The sequence below is a fragment of the Lontra canadensis genome, unplaced genomic scaffold (assembly GCF_010015895.1).
Source record: "Lontra canadensis isolate GAN:19392208 unplaced genomic scaffold, GSC_riverotter_1.0 scaffold111, whole genome shotgun sequence".
In the NCBI taxonomy this organism is placed as follows: domain Eukaryota; kingdom Metazoa; phylum Chordata; class Mammalia; order Carnivora; family Mustelidae; genus Lontra; species Lontra canadensis.
In genome coordinates this window covers 2830687-2842392 of record NW_022631105.1, presented here as the reverse complement: position 1 = coordinate 2842392, position 11706 = coordinate 2830687, and positions in this window count along the sequence as shown.

Here is an 11706-nt window from a genome sequence, read left to right as displayed (position 1 = left end):
AGAAGTCAAACAAGGTAAACGAGAGGAAGGAAATCAAGCAACGTGGCTAGAAAATGATGGAGAAGAAGTCAGGACGGGGACACCAGAGGGGTAGGAAACCATAATTACCAGTTTTCTGGAATAGTCCCTAACTTGAAATTTCATTCTATGGTCCTGGTAAGTATACCCTAGTACTTATTGTGTACATCCCAGTATTTGGCTACAAGATATTGTCTCTAGCCCTATTGAAGTGCATAGCCACAGCACAGCAGCTGTGAATATTGGCTTTAAGACTTTGTGGCAACCACGCACGTGTGCTCTGTGCACACGTGCACACGCGCGCACACACACACAGCTATGTAGGAGGTCAAGGTTCCGCTTGGCTAGTTTATTCTAAAATTCAACCCATCAACTTGGAAAGGAACTAAAAATCAAACACCTCTTTCCATTCTGAAGCAACTGTACAATCCACTGGTTTTGTAGAATCTGTCAAATTTGCTTATTTTCTATGGGTTTTATTTGTATGGAATTTATTCAGATGTTACAGGACAAAGACCTCTATCCTTGGATCATGGGCATCGAGGAAGTGTCATGACGTGGGTGGCTGACCTCAGCACGGCTTCACAACCGAGGACCGTGAAGGCACACTCACCAAACACGTAAATTTACAGGGACAGTTGTTAATTCTCTGTATTTTTATTGGTGTGCGAATCCGTGCTAGGAGGCCAACACTAGCAACTAGTGAGAAAGGCAGAAGCACAATAAAATGTGGCCTCTGTCCCTTATAAAACGACTCCTTTCTATAAAGGAATCAAGGCAACTAGATGATGATGCAGCATTTATAGGATTGGAGAAAACCCAGGCCGTTAGGCAAAACTTTGAAAAGCCTCGGACAATAAAACTGTGGTCTGCTACGTCTCTGATTCTTGGAATGCATGAATTTAAAATTATGTATGATAATCATCTTTGAATTATTATAATAAATATATGTATTCTTTTGTGTATCATAAATTATATCAATTGAGATTTCAAAAATAGGAAATTTGTGTTTGTTTGTATGCTTGGTTGGAAGTTTAGTCTTGCCCTTACTGCAAAGTCTTTTTCAAGAATGTGAGTGAAGGAGAAAGTGTTGTACATCTTCTGTGAGGTTGTGACTGACATTACTAAGTACAGACCTCATGTCTAGAAGAATTTACTCAGAAACATTCTCAGATTTTCTCTTCCTTCTGCATTTATCACTTCAAGTGCCAAACCCATAAATATCTCAAAATACAGATTGTTGAGTTACCTTCCCTGCTATTACCTGGAACGACAGAGGCCACCAAGTCCTATTAGACGCTGGTGTGGTAATAAGAAGGGTTTCCAGAATTCCACCAGTGCCCACAGCGGACGGAGCCATGCTCAGACACTGCAGAGAACCTGGAGATGCACCATCAGAACCAAGGGTAAAACAGTTAAAGTCTATTCTCTCTGAAAGTGCACGTGAAATTCTTTACTATATGCCGTAATTTCAATGTTTGCCTTCTTGTCTTTAAAGAAAAGGGTTATTTCCTTCAAACTTCTCAGTAAAGTGAGGCTTTCGGAAAACATGCCACATTTGTCTGGTGGCTTCAGTAACTTCTGGACCGCCCCCCCCCCCCGCGAGGATTCTACGCACCTTGTTGGACAGAGACGTCGTCATAATATCCATTTCAATCTCCTGCTGAATTATTACTATCTTGTGAGATGCATAAGGCACGGGACTGTTCGTATGTATCTCACATTTCCCAGACGTCACTGAAAATATTCCCGGTACGGAACACTCTAGAGGCGCCACCCAGAGCTGGAAACACCGTCCGCGAGAAGGACCAAGTGGCAACAAAGGAATCCTTTTGCTTCCATTTCAATGCCGAAGGCTGCTGACGACTAGGAAATGTTACAAAATGCAAATGGTGGTCGAACTAGGCGTGTCGGGGGCATTTGGTCCCTGCGACTCCGCCGGCCGCCCAGCTGACCAACAGTCTCACGCTCAGTTCTGTGCACTCGCCAGGCTGGGGTCCTCGCCCTCTCGAGCAGCCCCTGAGTGACGGGGCCAGGTCAGCTCTGAGGACTACATCCTTCGTGGGTGGCCCGTGTCTGGCCACTATGAGGTCACCCAGCCACACACCAGTGCTCTGTCCTGTCCCACCCTTTGCATTCTCAGAGCCGCACACTCTTCCTGACTCCTCTCAGGTGCAGAGACATTGTCTCTGGCCATACTGGTGTCTCTGTTGACAGGAATGAAGAGGGTCCCGACCCCCGACCCAGACGGGCACACGCTGCGGGCGGTGGCTTTCCACATGACAGTGTCTCCAGGCTCCACTGTCCAACTTCTCTGGGGGTGTCGTGGGCTGAGTCGTGACCCCCAGAATTCGTATGTGATGCCCTAACCCCCAGCCCTCAGGGCATAACCGGATGTGGAGGCGATTAAGGGAAAGTGAGGTCAGGAGGATGAGTCCCAATCCCTTGTGACCGGTGTCCCTCTAAGCAGAGAGGAGGACACAGGCACATGGAGGGACAGCCACATGAGGACATGGGGAGAGGATCTTTCCACACGCCAGGGAGCGGCCACAGGAGGGACCCACCTGCTGGTACCATGATCTCTGCCACCCGGCCCCTGCAACGGAGAAATGAATTTTGTTCGTTTAAATGGCTTGGTCTGCGGTACTTGGCTAAGTCAGCCCAGACACACTAATGCAGGATAGGGTTAGGGATAGGGTTAGGGATAGGGTATGGTTAGGGTTAGGGATAGGGTTAGGGATAGGGCTAGGGATAGAGATAGGGTTAAGGTTAGGGTTAGGGTTAGGGATAGGATTAGGGATAGGGATAGGGTTATCCTGATGGACAGGGATGGCAGACAGAGCCCCACAAGTGACCTTCCCAGCCTGCAACAGGTCAGGGTCTCCATGTTAGTGAAGGACAAGGTCCACAGGGGCGGGTGACCAGAGCATCCCGTTTTGCATCACACAGGCTGCCCGTTCCTTCTGCCCTGACCAGGCTGCCTGAGGGAGACAGAAGCCCTGTCCCGGACTAGAGAAGGTGGGCTGGAGAGCCTGGGTCTGCAGAGGGCAGGAAGGGCCGCCTCTCACTGGCCTTCCTCGTCTTCCTGCCCCTTGAGGTGTGTGGGGTACCGTGGGCTCGGAGGTGCACCTGCCACGGGTTCCGGGGAACACAGAATGCGGGACAGGCCGACCGCTGATCCCGGCGGCTCAGGCATCAGCAGGAAACCAGCCCACTGGGCAATCCATTCTTCCTCATGTCACCACACAGGGCTGCCTTTCCACGTCACCGAGAACAGCGTTTTAGAATCTTTCTCATCCTGGACGGTTTGTCTGATGAGCTGCTTTTTTCCGCTGCATTTTAGATCCCGTCTATTGTTCAAATAAGGTCAATGAGGGGAAGGATCTGGGGTCCTAACTCTCGCCGTGCCCAGGGCTGTTTCACAGGTGCAGCGGCCGAGAAGGGACTGGTGGGGCCCCGAGCCCCCTGGAGAGCAGCGGCGGCTGCCCAGCTCTTCTGTCCGTTCAGGGGTTCTAAGTGAGGCCGACAGGTGACTAGGAAAGACAAGTGGGACCCGGTTCTTAGCGTCACTGAAAACATGGTACAAAACAAGAGTTTGGGGCTGCCTTGTGCGTGTGTGTGTCAGTGTGAATGCTCGCATCAGCGTGCACCCTCGCACACGTGTGTGACTTACTGAGAATGCACAAGGCTACAAAATTATCAGCTGGTTATGGGGCCTTGGGCTCTGGGAGCTTCACCCGGTAACCCGGCGCCCGGCACAGGAGCCTCGGCCGCTGCAGCCCCGTCCCTGACTCCAGCCACTAATGTGCAGCGCTGTCTGTCTGTCCATCCGTCTGGTCGTTTGATTCTCCCCATGTGTCCCCAGCACCGCACTCTACCCAAGGCCTAGGGTTCGCTGTGCTATCTGGCAGGTTCCCCAGCTTGTTCTCACTGTCCTTCACGGTCAGGGTCGTCCCAATTTTGTCAAACACTATCTTCCAGCTGAAGCCCTACTATCCGCACGCTGAGGTCCCGATAAAACGTGGTTGGTACTTTAAACTAACGGTGCATGAAGTGAATCCGTATGGCCCTCAAGTGACTTGGGGAAGGTTGTCTTCTTTCTGACGGTGAGTCATCCTGTCCGAGAGCAGGGAACATCCTCGTTCGACTGTCACCCATTCCTTCCTTCCCACTCCTTCACCAGCCTGCCTTGGTTTGCCCCCGGCAGAGTCAGGGCCCTCACTGCCCCCGCGAGGCCATCCCCAGGACAGAGAGTTCCCACTACAGGCACACCCACCCCACCACGCAGCCTGAAGCCAAGGCCCGGGGACCTACTAATGCAACGAGGACCCCACACACCAGACATCTTCTTCCATGTGATGGGAAGACACCGGATGCCCAATAATTTCACTAGAGAACACGCACACTGTTGAGTTTCCTTCTGCTGCTATAACAAACGGTACACATTGATGGCTTGAAACCACGCAAGTTGATCATCTCACGGTTCTGGGGGTCAGAAGTCCAACATGGCCTCCCTGGCTTCAAATCATGGCGCCCATGGAGCTGTTTCCCTCTGGAGGCACCTGCTTTCCTGGGCTTGTCGTCTCTCCTCCGGCTGCAAAGGCAGCAGCCTTTCTCCCTCTGACCTTCTGTGGCCACACGTCCGTGACTCACCTCTGTCCCCCCTCCCCGACTTTGAAGTATCCCTTGATTACACCGGGCCCAGACAGAGAATCAGGGAGGACGCCCCACCCGCCGACAGAAGACTCGTGAACAGCCGCAGGTGCGGGTGTCCACACGAGGCCGCAGGTGTGGACGTGGACTGTGCACTACAGATCGAGGGGGCTCAGGTTGGTGGGGCCGTGGACAAGACACAAGCCCCTCCAAAGTCTGGACCTCTTACCGAGGGTGCTGCTGCCCCGGGCCCAGCAGACCTGCCTGAGATGGGTGGCTGAGTCCTGGGGCCACTTCTAAGAAATGGTTTGACGTTCCAAAGCCATCACAGTCATTTGCCCAAGCAGTCGGAATGTGGGATCTTACATGCGGCTTCGTGGGCTGATAGGCCGGACTGAACTCATTTAGAAGCTCACAGGTTTATTCCCGAAGAGGGGAAGCTGGTTGCCATGTTTGCCAGCAGCTGTGCGGGAGGGCTCCCTGCCCAGGTCCCCCAAAATGGGCCACTGTGCAGCGGCTGTGCAAATCAGCCTTCCCTTGGGTCGTGACCTCTCCGCCTCTATGGGGCCTGGGATGCTGGGCCTGAGGTCTTCCGTTGGGGAGCACAGAGCGGAGGGAGGTAGGGACCTCGTCTTTGGGGCTGGTCTCGAGAGTCTTGAGAATCACGAGGAAGACGACAGAGGCCTTGGTGCTCAGGGACAACCTCCCAGAAGGGCTGGGCTGGGAGCGGGAGCCAGGGCTTGACTGGTTTATACAAACAGAAAGACGGAGGTCACGCTGTGTCACCCTGAAGTCAGCAGTCCATGCTTCTAGGGGAGCCGAAGTGAAGAGTATATTTAAGAGAAAATTGTATCTGACCTACCGTCTGATGTCCGCTTTATCTTGAAGCCCAGGCAGGTATACTGTGGGAGGATCCTCTAGGCAGTGCCCTCCCCTCTGGGCAGCATTTAGTCCCGGGACGGGTTTGGTGTGGCCCTTGTGCACGAAAGACCAACGGCCCCGGCGTGCAGGCTGCCGACTGAGCATGGGGACCCTTGCATCAGCCTGCACACTCTCGGTAGGACTCTTGCTGGCAGGAACTAGGGACCGCTGGGGGCAGGGGGCGGGGGCAGGGGCCCCTCCTCCTTCTCCTCCTCCTCCCCTTCCCAGAGAGCACTACTCGGGAATGCTGGTTTCCTTAGGGCCTCGCAGACACGGATTTGTCCTCAGCTCCCCGCGGCCAAAATCCCCGTGGGGACCCGTCTGAGACAGGAGCACTTGGAAAGGTGCGCATCTCCTCTCCGCACATCCAAAATGAAGCCGCTTTCCGACATAAATGACTTGGAAGGGAGCAGCCAGCTGAACTGGCCTTTCTCCCTGGTGTGCACCGACCACGGTAGGAAATAATGAACATGTTTCGTTCGCCACCTCCCGTCCTCGCGATGCCTCTGTGCTTTCGTGGCGGTGTTAAATCTGCGATGAAATCGTTATTTCCTTCCTTGGTCCTCGGAAGACTCAGAAGCAGCTTATTAGAAAACCAGACAAAACCGTCATTGTGAGAAAAGCTGCAGACGCTTCGGAAGCCTCGGCAGAACGCCTTGAGGACGATCGCGCTTCTGAAAGTGTAAACGGCGCTACCATCGCACTTCCTTTCCGGTGCACATTCTGGGGAGCTGCTAGCTGTCGCCGTACCGCAGAGAGTGGAGGGGACAGATCTGGAGGCACTAAAATGTGGGCCCCCCGAGGATCCCTCAGTCCGCACGGCCACAGGGAGCACGGCTTTGTCCCTGTGCACACAGCGGGGCGCGGCTCTCAGACCGGCCGGCAACCAGGGCCCGGCACTGGCTGCCCGGGGCTGCCCTGCCCGTTCCTCGCAGCGGCGCGGAGGCTGCCTTCAGCCCCGGCGTGGGGAACACAGGCTGCCCCAGCTCCTCGCTGCTGCTGGAGACAAGCCTGTCCGCTTCTCTCCGGCCCCTTGCAGATCCGAGGGCGACGATCAGTACGTCGTCAAGTGGCTGTTTATGCCCAAAGCACGGGACCTTCGAACACGCTCTCCGGGAATGGGGGGCGTAGCTGCTGGCCCAGGTGCCCACGAGAGCGGACGCCGTGGCTGACGGATCTGATGTGTGAACTGGTGGTCCCGCGCGGAGGCTGAAGGAGCAACGGGTCCCCCAGCCAAGGGAGCTCTGTGTTAACCATCACGGGTTTGTCCTTTCTGATCCTGTCACATCTGTACGTGGGTTTTTTAAACAAGATAAACGGACTTATAAAAAAACGTTTAGAAAAACCACACTTAATCTCTGGTATTTCAACAGCAAATTGAAAGCTCCTTTCTGTAGCGATCATGGAGCTGCTTTCAGGGAAGGACAAATTCTGGGTTCCCCAATTGCACCCCTCTGTCCGTCCCATCTGTACCCATACCCTCCAGCCAACGTGACTTTTGCGTCCCGCCCACCAAACGCATATGCCGAAGGGCTGCCCCCCATGGGAGAGCGTTTGGAGACGGCACCTCCGGGAGGGGCTCAGGGTTAGGCGAGGTGATGAGGGTGGGCCCCCACGATGCCACTCACGTCCCCACAAGGAGAGACGCCGAGGGCTTGTTCGCGCTCTCCGTGCACACTCAGGGCTCAGGTGAGCACACAGCGGGAGGCCAGCCACATGCACGCGCAGCCACAGCATCTGGAACCTTGATCTTGGACTTCCAGCTTCCAGAACGGCCTGTCGTACAAGCTCCGAGTCTGTGCTGTTTTCCCAGCCTGAGCTCATACACCCAGTGTTAACTTACTCAAAATTGAAGTTCTGGTGTAACTGGTAGACTTTTTTGAAGGATGCATTCATGGGCCTTCTTCTCATGCATCTCCAGGCAAACAGACTGCTCCCGGGTCACCAAGGATGTCCATCTGCCAGGACTGGAGGGTAAGCCCGTCAAGGAGAGGGGATGGATTGGTCTGCTCAGCTTTGAACAGCCGCTTTGAAAAGACAGTGAGAAGGGAGGATCTTCCACATTCCTCTAATCCCTTTTTGAGTGCTAGAATTAGAAACAAAACCACTGGGGAGATGTGTGTGTGCACGCACATGCGTGTGTGGGCTCGTATGGAGAAAGAGAAAGGTTTTAAGGAATTGGTTCATGTGATGATGGAGGCTGGCAAATTCACAATCTGTAGAGGTGGCCAGCAGGCAGGAAAGAGTGGATGTTGCAGTTGGAGCTTAAGGGACACCTGCTGGCGGGAGTCCTTGTTCCTTGGGGGACGGCAGTCTTTTACGAAGGACATCCACTGATTAGACGAGGCCCACCTGCATCACGGAGGTTAGTCTGCTTTGCTCAAAGTCCACTGACAGACGTATCAACCACATTTTAAAGATAGCTTCACATCTAGAGTATTGTTTGACTAAGTATCTGGGTACCATGGCCCAGTTGACTCATAAAATTCCTGCATTTGGCAGCTAAGCTAGGACTCTCCGTGGCCCCCAGCAGAGAAGGTGTACATTCCTGATTTCTTTTCCACGAGAGCCTCAGGGCTGCAGGCAGTGCCGGGAACACAATAAGCTCTCACATATTTTTTGAATGAAAATAGGAGAGCTAATAAGCCCTGCTTTCCTCCTGGGGAATTGAGGAGAATGGCCCCGGGGAGAGCGATGAGGTCAGGCACCCTGGTCCCTGTCTTCCAGCCCCACAGGATGCTCTAGAAGTATTTGGCTAACACGGGAGAGACGGCAGCTGCGGCGTCATGTCTTTGCCCTGCAGCCTTATGAACCGGTTCAGAGAGACAGAGCACGACCTGGGTGGGCACCCGGGGGACTTCCCACGGTGCTGCTTTGAGGGGACGCATGGGTGCTGGGAAGGGCCACAGGTGGAGACCGGAAACTGAGACATAAGTGACTCTGTGGCAGGTCCCAGTACACAGTGTAGAGAGGAAAGAGGGGCCAGTCCCCTCACGGTGGGGAGTACTGTGAAGTATTATTGTATTGTGAAGTGTTACGCTTTTGATTTTCCCCCATTCTCTTAAAAATGTGAAGACCAGCCTTCACTAGCGTGTCTCACAAACATTGGTGGCAAATTGGGCACAGAGACAAATTACCTGAGCCCCGATCGAATCTTTAATCTTTAAACTTCCTGCTTCCCAAAGAACAGTCGCTATCTTGATCTGCTCTTAGTGGCAAAATGTTCGCGAAGCCTCACGCTCTTCCCTCAACTTGCGGGAACGTGACTCGGTTATTTCTTCCTGCGCGCACGGCTGCTGAAGCCCTTCCTGTGCGGGACCCGACTTCCCACCAGGAGGACAAGGGGGTTTCCTGGCTTCGTTTCCGGAGGGACACATCCCTTCTTCCCGGGTACAGAGCAGACCGTTCAATGTGCGCATTCGGTCCGTCTTTCATCTCAGGAAGACGCCCCTGAACTAAGTTCTAAGCAGTCTAGTCCGTTGTTTTGTTTTTCTGGTGGCTCCGTTTTTTGCATGTTGAACTTTTTTGTTACTTTCAGGAATCTCTGATGGTTCTTCTCTTTCCCCTCGGCACCTCCTGCCTCCGTCACGCTCCTCCTCGTGCTCCCGTCCGCTGCTCACGATCACGATCTAGTTGTCACTTCTGAGCGGACTCTGTCTTCTCCTTCTCTTTCCCGAGATCGGGGAGCCCCCACGGCCCGCCTTCACGGTTCTCTCTGATTCTCTTCTGAGTTTCTGAGTTGGAGTTTTGATCCACCGCAATCTTCTTTTCTTGTTTAATGATACATAATTTACATTAGATTGTTGTGGTTCTCATCTGCCTTTGTTAAACGTCTTACACAAGAGAAACATCTGAATAGAAAACTGAGCTTGAATACAAGTAAGCGGCTCAAAAAAGCTACACATCACTCATGATTGTAACAAATACATTACGAAAGCAACGATCTTTTCTTTTCAAAGATCTTATTTATTTATTTGACAGACAGAGATCACAAGTAGGCAGAGAGGCAGAGAGAGAGAGGAAGGGAAGCAGGCTCCCTGCTGAGCAGAGAGCCCGATGCGGGGCTCGATCCCCGGACCCTGAGACCATGACCCGAGCAGAAGGCAGAGGCTTTAACCCACTGAGCCACCCAGGCGCCCCAAAAATCAATCTTTCTTTCTTTCTTTCTTTTTTTTTTTTAAGATTTTGTTTATTTATTTGACAGAGAGAGAGAGACAGTGAGAGAGGGAACACAAGCAGGGCAGTAGGAGAGGGAAAGGTAGAAGCAGGCTTCCTGCAAAGCAGGGAGCCCAATGTGGGGCTAGATCCCAGGGTCCTGGGATCATGACCCAGGCTGAAGGCAGATGCTCAGCAACTGAGCCATCCAGGTGCCCCTCAATCTCTCAATTAAGAAAAAAATCAGCAAGTCTAAGAATTAACAACACAATGGCCAAAATGAGCCACCTGCGGTGCTAGAATGGCTAGAAGGACCCTCATTCCCAGCTGGTGGGAGTGAAAATTGCCCAATATTTTTGCAGTTCATTCCTCTCTATTTAACAGAAGCTTTGACTATGCGCAGAGCAAAAAAGCTTCAACCGTGCTCTTCCTGCCCCACATTAGGGATGGGCCCCCGGAGCTCAGAAAAGCAGCTCTCCATTTAGAAAATCATTTTTGAGAAGGTGACAGTTGTGTTATATGATGTGGAGAAAAAAGGCAAAAGAAAAAAATGTTATCTCCTTACAGCTTTCAGCCCATTGGCAAGTCCTTGAGACAGGCAGAGTGACTGTCCTCCAGGAAGCCAACTGCCTCCAAATTAATACTTTGCTAGAGGCAAAAGGCAACCTTAGCTTGACATTAGCCCGACCTCCAGGATCCTGTAAAAATCCCTTTAGAGGGCACCTGGGTGGCTCAGTGGGTTAAGCCTCTGCCTTCAGCTCAGGTCATGATCCCAGGGCCCTGGGATCGAGCCCCGCATCGGGCTCTCTGCTCAGCGGGCAGCCTGCTTCCCCCTTGCCCTCTGCCTGCCTCTCTGACTACTTGTGATCTCTCTCTGTGTCAAATAAATAAAATCTTTAAAAAAAAAATCCCTTTAGAAACTTCCTTTATCTCTGCGCCCCTCTCATGTGTGTTAGCAATCATCCTCCAAGCACGTGGGCACCGGTACACATCCGAAGGGTCTCACGACTATGGTTTTACTGGACAGCAGTAAATGACCCTTTCCTAACAACAGCTAGCCCCTTGGGCCCTCGAAACCCTGCTTCCAACTTCCTTAGAGACTTACACTGTCCCCCACCCCCTCCCGACTTGCACGTATGTAATTGGCCACTGTTCACAGCCCCAGCGCAGCTCTTTCTGCCGACGGGTCCTGTCCCGTGCTCTAATAAGACCACGCTTTTTGCACTGAAGACGTCGCAAGAATTCTCTCTTGACTGCTCCCGAACCCCAACATTTCACATCATTACATACTTTAATCTTAATTCGCCTGGAATTATTGAAGTTATCTTTTGGGGGTCCTTATTTATTTGTTTTTAATATTGCTGGGGGTGGAGAATGGATTTCACTCTGGGGTGGAGGTGGGATCTTTCCTTTGGAAAGAGTCTTTGGCTGTGCAATGAAAATCCTGTTCTCAAGATCAGCTTGATTTTATTAAGAATCAGAAGGGTCCTTGTCCAATGTCTGTAAAACAGCCTTCATGCCCTATGTCCCTTTTATTTCTAGACAAGTAGATTGTGATAAAAATTATTTCTCTCTCTTTTTTTAAAGATTTTACTTATTTATTTGACAGAGAGAGAAAGACAGCGAGGGAGGGAACACAAGCAGGGGGAGGGGCAGAGGGAGAAGCAGGCTTCCCGCTGAGCAGGGAGCCCGATGAGGGGCTCTATCGCAGGCCCCTGGGATCGTGACCTGAGCCGAAGGCAGATGCCCAACAACTGAGCCACCCAGGCATCCCCAAATTATTTCTCTTCAAGAGGCATTCCATCCTCTGCCCCTGAGGCCGCACACCTTACTCCAGAAGGAAGGGTTAGTCAAGAAATGTGTTCAGACCTGCTTCTCTGTGGCTCGACGTTGCTGCGATGCTGCACGTCATGGGCCGAATGGGAACCAGGCAGACTAGTCTGTGGGAGAAGGTGCGGG